Genomic DNA, 19820 nt, shown 5'->3' with positions numbered 1-19820 from the left:
AGATGGTTCTAGGTAGGTTGTTTGGAGCAGAAGAGTTGGTCTTACCTGTGCTATCAGTTGTGTCAGCGACTGTGGAGACTGGCTTTCAGCTCTGGGCACAGGAGAAAACTGGAGGGATCCTTTCATTGACTGTTCCTAAGTTCCTGTGTCCAGAGGGCTACAGGTGGGTTCCTCTTAAGCCAGGAATGTGAGCAGAAAAAGTGGTCTCCCCAGTGCTCTCAGGATTATCCTCACTTCTGAGAGTCCTGTTCTCTCCCCAGGGGATCTGGGTACAGAGAGCTGTGCAAGCAGGTCAGCTCAGGACACAGACAGAAACTGGAAGCATATTGTCATTTTTATAGTGTATTGAAAGGCACTAAAAAAAAAAAGAAAATGTAGCTAAAGTATCATAGTCACATAAGTAACATGTATCCACTCCCAAACTATCTAAATCTCCATAAACAAGTTTCTTTAAGGCAGTGATTCTAATGAGCCTACAGTCAATTTTTTGTCATTTAAATGCCGATTAATAAGCAACGATGTTATTGCTGGGTCATCTGCATTTACTTCAATACTTTTTTCTTTTGGAGCTTTAGGACTTTCATGTGGCTTGTTTCTTTTCTTTATTTTAATTAAATTAAATAATAATTTTATTGGATTTTTTTACATTTCAAATGTGGCTTGTTTCAAATCCATTATTCCTCTTTAAGTCAGTGATTCTCATAAAACTTAGAGATAAAGAGACATTTCTTTTATATAATCTAAAACAATGTCCAGTAGCCAGGTGCACATAGACCTCCTGAGAGTTTTCCTTGGCTGTGTGCTCCATTGACACACAGTTCCTCAGGGAGGCCTTGGAGTTCTTGATTTAAAGAACTGTTCTAAGACTGAAGAGCTTGCTCAGAGGTTTAGATCTCTTGCAAAGGATGGAGATTTGATTACCAGAACCGAAATGGTTGATAAAAATTATTTGTAATTACAGTTCCAAGGGAATCTTTCACCCTCTTCTGGCCTCCAAAAGCACTGCATGCACATAGTATGCAGGAAGATACCCATGCACACTAAACAAACAAACAAACAAATAAAATAAAGAATAAAATAAAGAAATATCTTTTCTCAAAAGATCCATTTTTTTATTTTTACACTTTACTTATTTACTTTGACTAAAAATAGGCTTTTTCTCTTAAAGTTGAGGCCAGAAAATAAGAAAGATAAAACAATGCTAATGGTTTCTATTAAATCCAGCAGCTTTATTGAAAAAGACATATATTTTAAATGCATAGTTAAAATATATTTATTAAAAAATTCAATAAATCAACCTATTTTTACCTGAAAGCACCAGAAAAACAGGAATGTAGATATCTGTTGGATCTGGGTGGCAGCTTTTTATTTTTTCTTCTTTTCTTTTCTTTTTTTCTTTCCTTTTCTTCTTTTTTCTTTTCCTTTCTAAAGATAACTCATATTTTTCCAGCTTTGAAAAAATTTTTTATTCACTTTACATAGCCTACAGATTGGAAAAGTATCTTCACCAACCCTATATCTGCTAGAGATCTAATATTCAAATTTATGAAGAACACAAAAACTTAGACACCAACAACCAAATTAACACAATTAATAAAAGGGGTACAGAATTAAACAGAGAATTCTCAATATAGAAATCACAAATGACTGAGAAGCACTTTAAAAAATGTTCAAAGTCCTTAGTCATCAGGGAAATTCAAATCAAAACAACTCCGAGGTTCTACCTTACACACATTAAATTGGTTAAGGTCAACAACTCAAGCGATAGCACATGCTGGTGAGAATGTGAAGCAAGGGGAACACTCCTCTATTGCTGGTGGGATTGCAAGCTAGTACAACCACTCTGGTAATCAATTTGTTTTTTTTTCTCAGAAAACTGTGAATAGGTCTATTTTAAGACCCAGCTATAGCATTCCTGGGTTGTAGATTTTCTTGATGCTGTTTGCTGTCTATTTAAACTGTGCATACATTAAATTTTGGCATTTAGCTTTTATATCCTTGATGAGAAATAATATATGATATATTGAACATGCCTTAATTTTGTTGAAATAATTATTGGAGTAGAAATGAACTGATCAACACAGCCATCTACTGTACCTCAGAGAAAACCCATCTGATTTACTGTTCTAAAATATTCCATATTTAATAAAAAATTTACATTCTACCATGTTCATCTTTAACTCCTTCAATTATAACACCTATCAATAAAGACCTTTCACTTAATGTTGCCTCACTCACAACCACTCACCCTTTCCATCTTTATCTTCTTCAGTCCTTCAGTATGTTATTAACTTGATCAATGTGTCCTGTGAAAAATAATGACTGACTACCATGTTTAAAATATCTGCCCTATTCTCTGGACTGACAACGTCTGAAAGCACATTTTGTTTTGTGAATATGAAGTGCATTGTAAAATTTTGTACATGAAAAGCTTAATATGCTATTTGCTATTTGCACAAGAACAACAGCTCCCACTTAAATGGCACTGATAATAGCAAGAATTTTATGGTAACTACCTTATCCCCAGGAATAAAAAAAGAGTAACACATAGGAAATATTTAATTACTGTTTTTAATTATTGAATAGATGGTAAGAAGAAGTAGATGATACACTCCATTACTAGATGCTTCATCATTTAACCTGTCAGTATTATAGGATACATCTCTTTTCGGGGATATGGCAAAGTATCTTTGGAAAACCTCTTAGAACAAATTAATATGATATGCTGGGTAACTATGGCCAACAGGTACTTAATTACTTAGCTGAGCTCTCAAGAAGGTAATGACAATCCTGAGAGAAAGAAAACAAAAGAAACAGAAAACAAGGAAACTGAAGAGGGAACATGTGATAAAATAAATAGGTAAATTCTGACACTTAGAACATTATTGTTTTCAGCATGTACCTTCACACCTGGGAAATGAGAAGGAAGTAAGACCTTAAGTAGAAGAGAATGCTGGGATATAACCTGATATACCCAAATTTTACATCTTAAATAAAAGGATGAGTTAGGTAAAACAAATAACAATTATAACAACAAGAACAATAATAATAATACCACAATATCCAGTCAAAGAACAATGAAGAAGAAAGTTTTCTCTACATAAATTCTAAACAATTTTACATTAAGAAAACATAAATTTCTTTCTTCCCTCATTGATATTGAGTTCCTACTTTTAAAGACATTTTACTATTTTCTGTGTAAGTGTTTTGCATGCATGTAAGTCTGTGCACCATAAGTGTACAGTATTCTCAAAAGTCATTCTCAAAAGGTTATGTGAATAAGGAACTAGGGTTTTTCTCTGGAACTAGAGTTACAAATGGTTATATGCCAACCTGCTTGTACTAGAAATAAAAACTGTGTCCTCTATGAGAGTAACAACTTCTCTGAACTGCTCAACTCTCTCATCATCCCATTGAATTCCCATGTGTGCAGTCTACATAATCATTATGCCACAGACTGACAGGTATTTTAAGTAATCTGAAATTTGACTCAACTTATAGAGGTAAAAAATTATCCACATTTTTGAAGAAATGAATCACATAAAAGAAAAAGAAGACATCAATTTGGTGACCAAAGTAGTGGGTATGGCTTGGGAGAGGTTGGGAAACAAGATGCATGTAATTAAAATGTGAAATATTCAACTAATACATTTTTGAAGACTTCCTTTTATGAAGTTTGAAATTCAAAATTACACTTCAGCAAAGACTGGATTAAAAGTAAAAGAAATGATATATTCAAAGAAGAGATATCAATGAACATTAAAATCATATATTAAAATTTGATTATAAAATGGTAAATATAGGTATAATTTTAAAAAGCAGAAATATTGAAGTAGCAGATGAAGAAAGAAGAGAAAATCATGAAATATTAGAGAATATCTTGATGAAAGCTTTTATTTTAAAGTTATTTCTAAATGTTAAAAATGATACATTTCAGATGAATTAGGATGATTAATTTTTTAGAAAAAAACTTTTATAATTGTTTTGTGTTAACATTCCTTCTAAGCTATACCCCACAGTTATCTAGCAATAGCCAGGTATGCCTTGCTTACTATAAAAAAGGTAGTGTGGCTCCTTTTGATTTTCTTACCCTCTTATGCCCTCTGCCCCTTCTCTCCCTGGCCCCTTTCTCCCCATCTCCCCTTCTTTATTCCCACTCCACTTGTTCCTGGACAACCTTTTCTCCTCCCCCTCCTCCTCCTCCTTTTCCCCTTCCATCTCCCCTCCCCCTCCTCTCCTTCCTCCTCTCCTCCTCCTCTTCCTCCTCCTCCTCTTCTTCTTCTCCTTCTTCCTCTCTCTCTTTCTCTCTCTCTCTCTCTCTCTCTCTCTCTCTCTCTCTCTCTCTCTCTCTCTCTCTCTCCCTCTGTCACTCCCTTCCCAACTCACATTCCCATGCCCTAAATAAACTTTATTCCATACTATACTATATCAGTAATATGGCTGGTACCTCAGGAGGAAGGGAAGGGATGCCGTAGCATGGGCACAAAGAGGCACCCCTTCCCACCTCACTATACCTGGCTCTGTCGAACATATTCTTGACAATTTTTTTTTAATAAAACACAACAATGGTGCTGTGAGACTCAGAGTAGCAACTCAGATTCACACCTCCTGTTGCCACATGGACTTTCTAGCCCTCAGACGACTCACTAGACTAATCCATCTGAACACCAAACACTGGCTATTTGGTAATCCGCACCCCCCAACACACACACACACACACACACACACACACACACACACACACACACACACACACTGCTCAGTGTAAATGTACCCTGGTCCCAGGGGGTGGTTGTTGAGTTTGTTGCCACCCTAGGGAGTCCTGAGGGCGAAGGTATTCAGAGTCTTTATGACTGGCCTCCTTTCTGACTGCTCATTCTAGTACATTTTCCCTTAGGTGAGATCTTTCCCTCTTTGAGTCAATTCCTTTTCTCACTGCTGTGAAACCCCAGGCCTGAGTGAACCTTCTCTCACCATTGCTCTTGAGCTCATTCCCAAAGTTCACCTCATGACCACTGGTGACCTGGACTGGTTGTTGTTTCTAGCTACCACATGTATCCTAGAGTGCAGCAGGCAAGTTGCTAGCTCCTACTCTCACCCAGAAGACTACCTACTGAGATGCCTCCCAGTTTAAAGGTTTCCAAATTCACATGCTGAATTTGACCCCATTAACCACAATACCATAACTTTCAATGACCACCTACTGTTGCTTTAAAAAGGAAAATTGTTAAGACTCTCTTACGAGCTATGTATAGAATTTTCACCTCCCTGCTCTGCACTCTCCCACCCATTGCTTTCCCTCCCAGTTCTCCACCTTGGTTCTGCCACCACAGTGTGCTTTCCACCCCATCCCTCACTCTCTTGCTCCCTGATCTGTACTCTTGCTCTGCTGAGCCACGCCCAATGCTTCTGTGTTTCTGGCAGGCAATGCTGCCACTTCCTGTTCAGCCCTGTCACCCTGTGCTCTTGACCTCCTGCCTGCTAACACCACCATCAGCTCTGTGGTTTCTTTACATTCTGGACCCCATCAGCTCTAAGCCAGATGTCAAAGATGAGCTGCCTCTGTGTGCAGCCTCCCTCACAGCGACAATATCTGAATGCAGTAACAGGAGATACCTCCTGACCACCAAACAAAACATGTCCATTTTTCTCCTTATGTGTACCACTTTATAGGTTTTTTTTCTCTGCTGATACATAGTCTCTTCTATCATTCCAAGATATAACAAATATGTGATTTTCCTCCAGGTAGAGCAGTAGCTTCAGTGCCATCTTTGTTGAGGACAAATAAAGGTTTTCTTATACTATTGTTTTAGTGCCATCTTAGCTAAGGGCAGTCCCAAGATCATCCAGCATCTTTGTTATGGACAGTTTTACATCACTGCTTCCTCACCTTAAGGCAGCCTGACTTAAGGTCTCCAAAAACACTTTCTAATTAAGATAAGTTTTTCAAACTACCCTGCCTTTGTAAATAATGATTTCAATATTAATTTAAAGATTTACAACAGTAAAAAGCTTAAAGTCTACTGCCATAAAGATATATCTATCCTTATTTCTTTGGTACTTTTATTAAGTTACAGTGTGCTCTCTTTATTAGCTAGATATATCCAGAACAAATAGTTAAACAAACACAGATGGTCGAACTCAGATCACTGCCTGAAATTAAGGATCACTGCTTTAAATACACCATTAGCCTTCTTTTTTGATATTACCATTAAATTGCAATATACTCTCTTTATTTGCTATATATTTTTTTCTAGGACAAATAATTAAACAAACACAGGATGTCTTACTCAGAAATGGTTAATAGATACTGGTTCTCAACCTTGTCAAGCATATGCTAAATATAACTTCAAATGTTTAAGCTAATTATGACAGAGACTCTCAAAGTTTAAAAGTGACTTCCCCACCAAAGTCTCAGAAGATATAACCACAGCAACAAAACAGCCTGGATTTTGGCATGATAGTCACTGAAAAACACTCCCTTGCCTTGTCTACTGCCAGGGCTGGGCTTACACTGTGGACAGAGTTACAGAGTTAAATGTCTCATATTGTCTAAGTAGAGGTGGGTCATTTCTCCCATGTTACTACTTCCCAGGAAAAAGCGTTTTGTCTTCTGGGTCTGACAGCCAAAGTGACTGCCCGAGTTGGAACCCAAGGAGAAATAGAAACTGTTTAGTTAGTGTACTATAAACCAACCTCTATCATTTTATTTAATATACGACTCTCCTAGATTATAATTGATTATTCCCAGATTTCTGATTATATTGACATTAAGCTAACTGATAACTTTAAAGCTAGAAAACAGACCTAGCCCCTTACCCCAAGGTAATTCACCACTATATTAGCTCATTAGTCAATTTGTTAACTAGTTAAGACCACCAGATCTCTCTTTTTTTAACCTTTTTAATTTTTTTTATTTTTCTTGGTTCATTTATGTATTTACATTGCAAATGTTATTCCCTTTCCAGGTTCCCCCTTTCCCATCCCCCCTTTACTGCTTGTATGAGGATGCTTTCCTTCCCACTCCCACCTCAACGCACTGGCATAACCCCTACACTGGAGAATCAATCCTTCACAGGACAAAGGACGTTTCCTCCTATTGGTGTTAGACAATCCTATCCTCTGCTACATGTGTGGCTGGAGCCATGGGTCCCTCCATGTGTTGGTTGGTGGTTTAATCCCCCAGAGCTCTGAGGGATCTGGTTGGTTGATACTGTTGTTCTTCCTAAGGTTGCAAACCCCTTCAATTCCTTCAGTCTTTTCTCTAACTCCTCCATTGAGGTCTCCTTGTTCAGTCCAACACTTAGCTGCAACCATCTTCGTATATATCAGTAGGACTCTGGCAGAGCCTCTCAGGAGACACTATTTCTAGCTCCTGTTATCAAGAACTTATTGGCATCAGCAATAGTGACTGGGTTTGGTGGCAGATCTCTTATCAAAAAGACAGACAGGTATGCCTTACTCATAGTATTCGAGATAAAGGATACACACATTTAGATGTAAGCTTTCAAAGGTGTAACCTTCTGTTACTTCCTAAGCTAAACTCAGTTTCCAGTATGGAAATATTCCATATTTTCTTTAGTCATGTCATTGTCCTAACATTAGTCAATAGAGTTCTTACAAATTAGCCTAACTCTAATAAAACATTAAGTTTCCTTTGATTATCTTTTAACTATATACTTAAAATGTTTCTCATGCTGAACCTATATGATCAACCATCATATTTACAAGTTCATCACTTTTCAAGTTTCCTTTGTTTGTCTTTTAAGTATATACTTCAAAATGTTTATTCTCTTAGAAGGAAAAAGCCCTTCTTGCTCCTTCTGCTCCTCAAAAGATTTTGTCTTCCCTAAGCTCATCTTTAAAGCTGTTCATTCTGTTAACAAATTTTCTCTTTTATAAACTTTCAAGCTCCAGGAAACTCACTCAGATCTACCTCTCATGAACCAAGTAGACTCCATCCAGATAAGTACACCTGCCAATCAATAGCCAAAGTTCCTACCAGTCACCTATTCCAGAAGACAGGCTTCCTCTCCTGTTCCCTGGGATTGAGACTCCGCTCACCCTAACCAACAAGACTTAAGGATTTCAAATGTACACTTAAAAATTTTTGTTAACATTTAACTTTGTTCTCTACTCTCTCTCTGTCTCTCTCTGTCTCTCTCTGTCTCTCTGTCTCTCTGTCTCTGTCTCTCTCTCTCTGTCTCTCTCTCTCTCTCTGTCTCTCTCTCTCTCTCTCTCTCTCTCTCTCTCTGTATGTGTGTTTGTGTATATTTCAACATTTTGTCAAGTCCAGGCATTTACTCAAAATATGCATCCAGGACAGCTTTAGAGAAGCAACCCACAGATGCTCCAATCTACTCTCACAGACACAGCTGCTTGTACTGGACCTGCTCCTTCTTATGGACAGATGATTCTATAGACCCTGACTAGCAAGGAAACAAACAACACTCCTAAGACTGGACCAACATCCCCATATTAATTTTCTTAGGTTTCCCAGAGTCATCTACCACCAAACTCTACAGGAAGTAGCTAAAGATCACAATGAAACTATTCCTATTTAACCATCCCCTCCTTCTAGTTTTTCCCTTTGTTAATTAAACCAAAATAGAGGAACATTAGCATTTCTTCTAGGCTCTGCTCACCAGTTACCTGTCAACAATCAATTATTACTGGCTTATTCTAAAAGGGTCTGTTTGCCACCTCCTGTCTCTCTTACTCTCTCTGGCCCTTTTATCCCTGAACCCTTTCTTCCTCTCTCCCCTCCCCATTCCCCCAATCTCCATGTATTCCTGGGTGACCTCTCCCCCTCCTCCTCCTCCTCCTCCCTCCTTCCCTCTCTCCCTCCCTCCCTCTCTCCCTCTCTCTCTCTCTCCCCCCTCTTCTCTTCTCTTCTCTTCTCTTCTCTTCTCTTCTCTTCTCTTCTCTTCTCTTTCTCTTTCTCTTTCTCCTTCTCTGTCCCTACTGCCTTCCCATCTTCCCTTTCTATGTCCTAAATAAACTCTATTCCATACTTTACCATTCCATTGATGGGACCAGGGAGAGAAGGCTTGCCTCATCATGGAACCGCAGAGGCAACCCTTCCAACCATACCATACCTGGCTCTACAAACATATCTTTGGCACTTTCTCTTTTTTATAAAACACAACAGTTAGGATCTGGATATATTTGCAAGAAAATTTGCACAAGGAGCAAAATATGCAAAGATTTTAATAGAGAAATTTCTAGTTGCATTCTCATTGGAACTCCTGTACAGCTCTTTGGCCAAAATACTAATCTTACTGGTCTTAGGTAAATTCAACAACTATACCACTTTGCCTACCACCAGTCCTCATGCCTACCTTTATTATTATAAAATCCTAAATAACAAGTATGCTGACCAAAGTTAAGTAAAGGGTAATGGAGTGGCATGATGAAGCTAATAAGAATTAATGAAACAGAGAATTGATTAGAAAACACATATCAAATGACTTTTCGAACTACTTTAATATCTCATGCACATCTGGAAGAGAAGGAAAAGTGAAATATGTGCTAGGTGGCTGGGGTTTAGCATATCAATTCACATTGGAACCGATTATTTCAAAACTGTCTGACAATAAAAGCATTTGGAAAAATATAAAATACACTCAGGTGTGGGCTCCAACCCAAGGGAGGCTGAAACAGTTTATTAGGATTAATAGTTGATATTGTTAAGGGAGAATTTGTATTGATTCTAATTTGTAGTCAGTTGACATCACATTACTTCATAATGGTATAGATGGCTCTCTGAAAATATGATGAAGCTAAACCATTACAATTGATATACAACACTGATCACTTATAGAAAACTGTACCTTTAAGTCTAAAAATAGTTTGAATTTGTTTTATATTTGATCAAAAATCTATAAGAATGTTATCAGGTTACATTAAAGAATTCCTGGATATTGGGACACTCATTACTTTTTCAGGAAATGTACCATTATAACTTTGAGATATATAAATTTTGAGACTTCATTTTAGATCCCTAGGAGTTTGAGGACTCAGTATTGCTTTTTCTTAAAATAATGTTGTACTATAGAAGACAAATTGTTGTGTGAGAATAAGGAGAGGTAATTATAATTAAGGAAAAAATATAAGCCTAGAAATGATGGCGATGTATCCATAATACCAACAGAAACAATCTGAAACAGGAAGATAAGAGTTCAAGGCCATTCTGGGCTACAAAATAAGACACTGTCTCAAAAGGAAAAACAGAAATATGGTAATATGTGAACCTATTTTATTGTTTCACTTTTGTTTATTCCTGTCTGTCATTGCCTTTTTACAGAAATAATAAAGAAAATGTAGTAATAAATTTAACTTTAGTGTCATTTACCAAACATAAAACAGAATATGTATTTACAGGGTAAAATTCCTTTGGCATTTTCTTAGTTTGATAACCTAAATCAGACATTCCTAATTTCTTTGCTGTTTAATTTCTAATATTTAACAGATTAAAATGATATAAAATTCTATTCTTATTACTAGCTTCTAAATTCACAAATTATTTACCTATCCATACTAAAATAATAGTGTAGATATCATGATTTCAGTATGAAAATATAATCTATTTAAGCTCTCTGATATATTATTTTTATTTCAAATGAGAAAAAATAGACTTAACAAGGCTCAGTACACATATTGTTTACCTTGGTTTCCTTAATTCCACTTTGATATTTTCACTTTTTTATGATGGATTAAATACAGCTAGGATATGCAAATATCAAATACTAAATTTGATAAATGAAAGTATTTAATTGCCAAAATATTTTTGTTCATTTAAGTATTACCTATTGAGTATCTGCAGTGTGAAAACTAGTGATGGAATTTTTAGTGTACACATGTTACCAACAGAGTTGAAGTTCTTCCCTTCATATGCCTTAGGAACTGCAGTTTAAATGCAAGTGAATTTGCAACAGAGGTCAGTTTATTCAGACAATTCCAAGACCAAAAGAGTGTTATATTATTCCATCAATCACACCTCAGTAGGAACAAGAACAGAATATGCCATCATGTGTTAGATGAGGACGTGTCACACTTCTATTATTTTAGAATATAAATAAAATTATATTCATTGAAACTGCATAAAAGAAAAAAATCCAGAATCAAGAACCAAGACCTCATCTGATTAAAAGATAAAAAGAAGATAAACAGATAAATCATCAAATCGTTGAACATTTTACAGAACAATGGATGATTTTGTTTAAGTTGATCCAAATTATTATGAATTGGCCAATGATAGTTAATATATATTCTCAATGACAGAAATACAAATAAGATATTCAACTGACATAAGGCAATTTTAAATTTGGTTGTAAGTTTTTTCTAGATGACAACAATATGAAACATTCTGTGGCCAAAGAGATAGCTCATTACTACTTGCCTTTGAAACTAACAGCCTCTGATCTCAAAAACTATGAACATGAAAGATAAGAACTGATTCCTACATCTTATGCTCTGACATCTACATTCAGGTTGTGGTGTATACTTAGTCTTCCCACCAAAATATAGAATAAAATAAATGTAATTTTTTAAAAAAATCCTCCAACCATTTTTAAAGAATAGTTGTAAGAATCTGATTGGTTAGGGTAATGACTTGGTTGCAAGTAGTTATTTCTATAAATTTAGCATCAATAATAGTGAAAATATATTCATAAAATAGTTGCCAGAATAACTGAATTTCTTTGTCTGCTTTAGTGTAGGCTAATTTTATATAAAATATTTGGTAAGTCATGAAAGAAAATCCAGGAAGAAGGCAAGAAAATACAACAAGAAAAATGCATCATCTTCACTCATGTATTTATAAATATTCCTCCTTAGGGAAATATATGGCTATAATAAAATACTTTTAAAGATATTACCCCTACACTAGCAATAATTCAAGAATACAGTTATACACTTAAGTGAAAAGACCACGACATTTACTGTAATCTAAAATTTTTCTCATCAACTACATTTCTAAATATTTATAAATAAGGATTTATGCAATATCTGCTAATAAATGTACAACATAATATATTCTTACTCTTTCATATTTGAAGAACATAAGAAAAACATCTTAGATAACATTTATGAAGAATGAGATCAATTTACTGACCTTTTTGTTTATAAAGAAAAGTGATTATGTAATATTCAAATTATTTGGCCACATTACATAAGACATGCTTCTTATAAAATGATGAATGCTGTAAATAGGTAACATGATTTAACTTTTAAATAGTCTGGAAATAAAACTTAAAATGCTCCTTTTTTCTTTCATTAGCTGAAATGCACTAATTTTCAGATATCCATTTGCTCCTAGTAAATATGTAGATCACATCTTTTGAGATACAACTGTCACATGTATAGTGAATACAAAATTGCTAAGGCAGTGAGTGAGTCTACATCCAAAATATTTATGAGAATTAAATGTTTATCAAATAGTATATAAATTCATCCCTACAAAGTTCTATGCAACAGAATAGTATATTTATTTCAAAAGAGCTCTAATATTTTCATAGTAATTACAAATAATCATGAAAAACATTTATTACATTGTTATAGTTACATATTTTAACTCATAAAAGAACTGTTTTATAGGTTATATGGAGTAACTCAAATGTGGGAGCTGTGGGTACACCTGAGTAAACCTAAATGTAGAACACAGGACAAATTCAGGCGTCTTTCTTCAGGAGCCATTAAATTTAGTTTTTGTCTTTGTTCATTTGGTTGTTTGTTTGTTTTTATGTTACATTGTATTCCTCACCAAGAAAGCTTCTCTTTGGAACAGGTAGAGACTAGTACAAATATACACACAAGTGGTCAAAATGTAGGGAATAATTGACTGTAGAGTGTCTAGCCTGTGGTGTGTGCAACCAAAGCAGATCTACAGTTCAATTCCCAAACCCAAGGCACAGGGTAAAATTATTAAAGATGGAAAGAGTGATTGTGACCCCTAAATGATGAGGAATTCTGTTGTTAGTGTTCCCTAGTCATAACTATCAATATTATGATTGCCTAAACAAGACCAGAATAATGATGGCACCAGTTACCAAGCAAATAGGCACAGGGAAAATTTAACATGATTCCACTCCTAAACGAAAGGGTACCATTGGTCATTTTCTGCTGAAATGACTCAGTTTCCTTGAAGAGATGAGCTCTCTAATAGGTTATCCACCTCCTAGACACATAAGTACATATATATTAATTATAATTAATGAGTATGTTATAAATTTTGAATGAAGTTGGAAAACTTTGGAGGAGTTGAAGGGTGGCTATAGGGACAAAAGTAATTATAAAAAATATTTTATTTTTATTTTTCGTTTTATTTGTTATTTAAGAGTTCCATACAATATTTTTTGGTTGTATTCACTCCCTATATGTCTTTCCAGATCCACCTCTCCTTTCTTTACTTATCCAACATTGTGAGTTTTTTTAACTCATTAAGAGCAAGTTGTGCCGCTCAAATTTTCTTGGGTCTGGGGCCTTCCAGTGGATTGCAGTTGATTAACCAGATGCTACACTCTTAGAGAAGACTGTCTCTTCCTCCCCTAGCTAGCAGTTACCAATAGCTCTACAGCTAGTAGTGGAATTTCCTTCCCAGTTTCATCTGAATGTTCGGGTTTGTTGTAGCATGGGCTTGAAGAGGTTTTGTACTTGCTTGCCTAATTGCTGTGAATGCCTATGTGTAGCTAGCCTGATATAACCAAAAGATATTGTTTCCTTATTGTTTCCTTATTGTTTCCTTATTGCTTCTAGTTCTTGCACTTTTTCTGTTCCCTCTTCTGCAATGATCCCTGAGCTGTGAGAGGAAGGGGTCTGACTTATATGTCCCATTTAATGCTCAGCATTCAGTAGTCTCTTAATCTGTGTTCCTCGGCCGATTGTGGATCTCTGTGTTAATTACCATCTACTACAAATACAGGCATCTCAGATGAGGGCTGTGCAATGCATTGATCTATGTGTATAGTGAAATGTCATAAGGAGTCAGTTTAATATTATGCTATATTTGCAAAATACTACAAATATGACAAATGTGATGAATATGACAGAGGAGGTAATGAAAGTCCCACACTAAGTAGGGGACTCCCTCAGGTATAGCTTAAAGGCCTTGTGCCTGCATGCTGTAAAAGGGGATGGAAAAGGCATTTGGGAGCTGATCCCTGGTATCACCACTTAGGGGACCAGCCCCTTTGTCAGGTACCAGGATGAATCTGGGCCAGAAGTAAAAATGAGCAGTCAAAGACAAAGAAGAAAGAAAGGATGGCTGCCACATGCTCACCACAGCAAGCTCACTGAAGCACACTCATCCAAAGACACAAACTAAAAGAAGACCACCTTATGTTCACCCTCGAACTGAGAAGAAATCAAAATCGAGTTTACTGCGTAAACAGACAGATAAGACAAAGAAAAGAGAAATAAGGTCCACTCTCACCTTTGCGGGGCCCACAACATAAAACAAAAAGGGGCCAACTCACTGAAGAAGCAACCTAATGTGAGGGAAAAAAGCAGATCAGGTCTAACAATGAGCACAGTCCTTGCAGCAACAAACAAACGAACCCCCAGAAAAGGAAGTTCGCAAGCAGCAACAAAAGTAGAATAATGAAGTAGTCCATTGACCAGGTTGGGCTTCAGATGTTGCCTTGCCCTGGACTACTCACTGCCCAACCCTTGGGGGCTGGAGGTGAGGTGGCTCAGAGTCAACAACACAGAATCTGGAAACAGGTGAGAAATGCTGCAGCAAGGTCTTCTGAGCACTCCACCCACACCGCATTGGTCCCAAGAAAGCATCTCTTCTAAACAGCAGTTCCCGATTGGCGGGCATAGAATACACCAGCAATCCTTGGACTCTTAGGCAGTCCTCAAGTAGGTCCTCCTATAGAAGATGTTTTTGTGGCTGTGCAGCCCCCAAAATTATTGAGAGATGGCCTCCACCATTCCTGCTACAGTGCATGAAGTGTTCTTCCCTGTCTCTTTTGATTACTTTCAGTTAGAAGTCTATTTTTATTAAATATTAGAATTTTTAATTCTAATATTTAAATATATAATTCTATATATAATTCTATATATAATTCTAATTTTTAACTCCAGGTCCGTCTTGGGTCCCTTTGCTTGGAAAACATTTTTCCAATCCTTTATACCAAGATAATGACAAGCTTTGCTTCTGTTTATTGTATACAAGAGAATGATGAAGTCTGTTTCTACATCCATTCTGTTAGCCTCTGTCTTTGCACTGGGAAATCGATTCTACTGATATTGAGAGATGTTAATGACCTATGATTGCTAGCCCTGTTATTTTGATGTTGGTTGTGGTGTGTGTGTGTGTGTGTGTGTGTGTGTGTGTGTGTGTGTGTGTGTGTGTGTGTCTGTATGTGTGTGTGTCTGTCTGTCTGTCTGTGTGTGGGTTTGTGTACCTTCTATTCATTTTAATGGTGTGAAATTACTTATTTTTATGTTTTCTTAAGTATAGTTAACCTGATTGGGTTGGAATTTTCCTTCTATTTTCCTCTGTAGGGCTGGGTTAGTAGAAAGGTACTGTTTGGATTTAGCTTTGTCATGGAATAGCTTGGTTTCTCCATCTATGTTGATTGAAAGTTTCGCTGGGTATAGTAGTCTGGACAGACATCTGTGGTATTTTAGGGTCTGGAATATCTCTGTCCAGGCACCTCTAGCTTTTAGAGTCTCAGATGAGAAATAAGGAGTAATTTTGATAGGCCTGCCTTTAAGTTAGAGAAATTTTCTTCTATGACTTCCTCAAAAAATATTTTATGGGCCTTTAAGCTGGGAATCCCCACCTCCTCCTCCTCCTCCTCCTACTCCTCCTCCTTCTTCTCCTCCTCCTCCTCTTCCACCACCACCATGACCACCACCACCACCACCACCAACACCACCACCACCACCATGATTTCCTCCTCCTTCTCTTCCTCCTCCTCCGTTTTTCTATTCTTATTATTCATAGATTTGGTCTTTTGAAAGTGCCCAAGGTGTCCTGCATGTTTTATGACATAGACTTTTTTAGGTTTTGCATTTTCTTTGATTGATATATTGATTTCTTCTGTAGTATCTTCTACACCTGAGATTCTCTTTTCCATCTCTTGTATTCTGTTAGTGATGTTGATTTCTGCAGTTTCTGTTTTGTTTTTTTTTCCCTAGGTTTTCCATCTCCAGGATTCCTTCAATTGTGTTTTCCTTTTTTGTTCCTATCCTTCACCTGTTTGATTGTATTTTCCTATATTTCTTTATATTTATTTATTTATTTATTTATTTATTTATTTATTTCCTCTTTTAATGTCTCTACTGTTTGAATGTATTTTTCTGTATTTCCTTAAGGGATTTATTCATGTCCTCTTTAAAGACCTCTGCCATCTTTATACGATTGGATTTAAGATCCTATTCTTGTACTTCAGTTTTATTCATAAATCAAGAGTTTGCTGTAGCAGGATAGCTGGGCTCTGGTGGTGCCATATTGCCCTGGGTCTTGTTGATTGTGTTCTTATGCTGTCCTTTATTAATCTGGTTTTCCCTGGTCTTGGCTGGATGATCTTCATGGCAATAGGACATTGCTGGTATGTGGGGTAAGCTCTGGGCCAAACAGTAGATATAAGGGTACCCTACTCTGTTGACTGTGCCTTAGGCAGACCCCACTCTGCAAGCTGTGTTCTAAGAAGATCCTACTCTATAGGTTGTGTCCCAATTAAACTAAGATGAGGTGGCAGGTGGGTCCAACTAGGATGGGTTTTCTGGCAGGGTTCTAAGCTGGTTAATTTGTGGACACCGAAGGTTCCCATAAGGGAGGGAGATGATATTGAGATCCTGCAAGACTCCTCCAGATCAAAGAGGAAGCCCATAACTAGACAATGAATCTCCAGGGATTGTGGTCACCACCCACATCTACAGGCTGTCTGGAGTGGCAGGTTGTTCCAACTAGGATAAAATGGGTGTTAGGGTTCCAATATGGCTAAGTTTTGGGACCCCACAGGTAGGCAGGATGCTCTTGTGATCCCACAAGGTTCCTCAATATGTAACCCATGCTAGCCTTGAACTCTTCATCCTCCTGCCTTTGCCTCCTTTAGAAAACCCTACTGGCATACATCACCACAACCAGCAATTACTTTTAAAGTAATTAAAATTTATTTTGAAAATGTGCAAATATGTCTGTGTGTGTGTGTGGGGGGAGACAGAGAGACAGAGACAGAGACAGATAGAGAGAGAGGAGGGGAGGGGATGAGAATCAACACAAGAGGCCAAAAGCATGTGTCATATCCTGCAGTGGGAGGTGCTGGGTAGGCTATCCATCCTAGGTGCTGCGAACTGAATTCGGGTCTTTTGGAAGAACAGAAAGCCCTCTTAACCATTGAGCTATCGTTCCAGTACCTTAAAGTCAGTTTTAGTAGTAGATACATCTTCACTGTATTTCCCCCTTAAACATATGTAAGTAATCAGTTTATAGATATTTATTTGTAGCAAAACACTGTTACAATATGACCTCTTACTCCCACATAGGTTCTTAATCAGAGGCCAAAGTAATAGAGGCACCAAATCTTTAAATTTCAGCCTTCACCATTATGAGTTAACTAAATCTCACATCTTGGGTCTTTGTTTTGTTACATTTTGATATAGGGTTTCACTGTGTTGCCAGACTGGCCTTGAACTCACAATCCTTCTGTTTTGGCTTTTTGAGCAATGGGATTATAAGAAGGTGTTTCCGAACTTAGCTAATAATTAAAAGTAAATTAGCAGAATACATGTATATAATAAAGAAATCTATAAATAATCAATATATAATGTGCAAATAAATTCATTTAATAATGTGAATGTATATGTTTATGACTACACTAATGTGTATCATATTTTGTAGAGGACTGAAATATTATTAGGCATGTGATAGTGATATGATACCAAAGAGAGAATTTCTCATTAAAAATGTTTTACCCAAAACTCACAAGAATTTAAAGTTTGAGCTCAGAGCACAAAATTAGATGAATTGGGTGTCACTGCAATGCAGTTTTCTTGAGTTGTAAAAGGTAAAGTGTTTTTCTGCTTGCTATGGGAATAAAAGTATATTTGTGTGTTCCTGTAATGTGTCAGTCATGTATTCCCAGGTATTCTTGAGAACCTATCTATGTAGTACTATTGTTTTATTTAGTAAATCCTCTACCATCTGTCACACTATATAATGTAACCTCACTGTGTTGCCCTCAACATACAAATACTCATTTTCAAAATTCAAACTGGAGACCTTTTTCCCAGATCAAACACTATGGTACTCTGCAGGTGTGTCAGATGCCTCCGTTATTATTAGGTGTGTTGTGTATGAATTGCCTTCTTGGTTCACATGGCCTGTTGCTTGGTGCTCAGGAGCTGGGATGGTACATTGTGGGTACAGAATTAAGGAGCCAACATTGTTGGTAATCAGTCTCAGGTCTTCTCTGGTTGCAACTTTTTCCAATCCTATCTGTTTATTCTTCAGAGTTGTTGACTTTGGATAAAACATTCAGGAACCTTATGCAGCAACTTGGCTAGGTTAACTTGATGCAGGGCCATCTAAGAAGAGGAAACTTTAGTTGAGAAAATGCTTCTATTATATTGGTTTGTAGGCAAATGTATAAGGCATTTTCTTGATTAATGGTTGATGGGAAAGGGCCCAACTCATTGTTGGTTGTGCCACCATTCCTGTGCAAAGTGATTGTAGGTAGTACAAGGAAAGCAGGCTGAGCAAGCCATGATGAGCAAGCCCAGTAAGTCACACTCCTCCATAGTTTCTATATCAGTTCCTGTCTTGACTTCCCTCAGCTATATATGACTAAAGATTGTAAGATGTAATAAACTCTTTCCTCCCTAAGTTGTTTTTGATCATGGTCTTTTATCATTGCAAAAGAAACCCTAACTAATATAGTAGGTAGTACTAGGAATGTTCTTTGTTAGAGATAGGTAGTGTTAGCCAATGTGCAGGAAATAAAGGAAAAGAATCTGCGGGTTCTGTACTCAGGACTGAGTCTCAATGGTAGATCCAGCTTGGATTCTGCTTAGGTGTTTTGTTTTGTTTTGTTTTGTTTTGTTTTGTTTTGTTCTGTTTTGTCACCTTTACCCAAGCTAGAATCTGGAAAGAGAAAACTTCAAATGAGATCATCCCCTCATCAGATTGCCTGTAGCCTAGTCTATGTTTCATTTTCTTGATTGGTGATTAATTAGGAAGAACCCAGCCCATTATGAGGAGTGGCAACCCTAGGCTGATGGGCCTAAAAAAAGCAAACTGAGTGAGCCCTGAGAAGCAAGTCATTAAGCCTTATTTTTTCTGTTTTCTGTTTCAATTCCTGCTTCCAGGTTCATGTCTTGACTTACTGTTGTAGTCTGAGTGAGAATGGCCCCATAGGTTCATATGTTTGAATGGTTTGTCCCCTGTTGGAACTGTTTGGGAAGGATTAGAAGGTGTGGTCTTGTTAAAAGGGGTGTGTTTCCTGGGATGGACTTTGAGGTTTCACCATATGACCATGCCAAAACCAGTCATCCTCAGTCTCTCTCTCTCTCTCTCTCTCTCTCTCTCTCTCTCTCTCTCTCTCTCTCTCTCTCTCTCTCTCTGGCATACTGTAAACTTGTGGATCTGATGTAAACTCTCAGCTACTTCTCTGGCTCTTTAGTTTTCTAGCATCCTGTCTGCCTACTGTCATGTTCCCCACCATGATGATCATGGATCTTAATCCTCTGGAATCATGAGTCCCCAAAATTAAATACTTTCTTTTGTTAATTACTTTTGCCATAATGATTTGTCATGACAATAGAAAAGTAACTAAAGCAAATGCTGGTAGACTGAAATATGTAACAAA

This window comes from Rattus norvegicus, chromosome X (genome assembly GCF_021556685.1).
Source record: "Rattus norvegicus strain SHRSP/BbbUtx chromosome X, alternate assembly SHRSP_T2T, whole genome shotgun sequence".
Taxonomy (NCBI): Eukaryota; Metazoa; Chordata; class Mammalia; order Rodentia; family Muridae; genus Rattus; species Rattus norvegicus.
The sequence above is the reverse complement of the archived record's forward strand: the minus strand, read 5'-3'. Positions refer to the sequence as shown.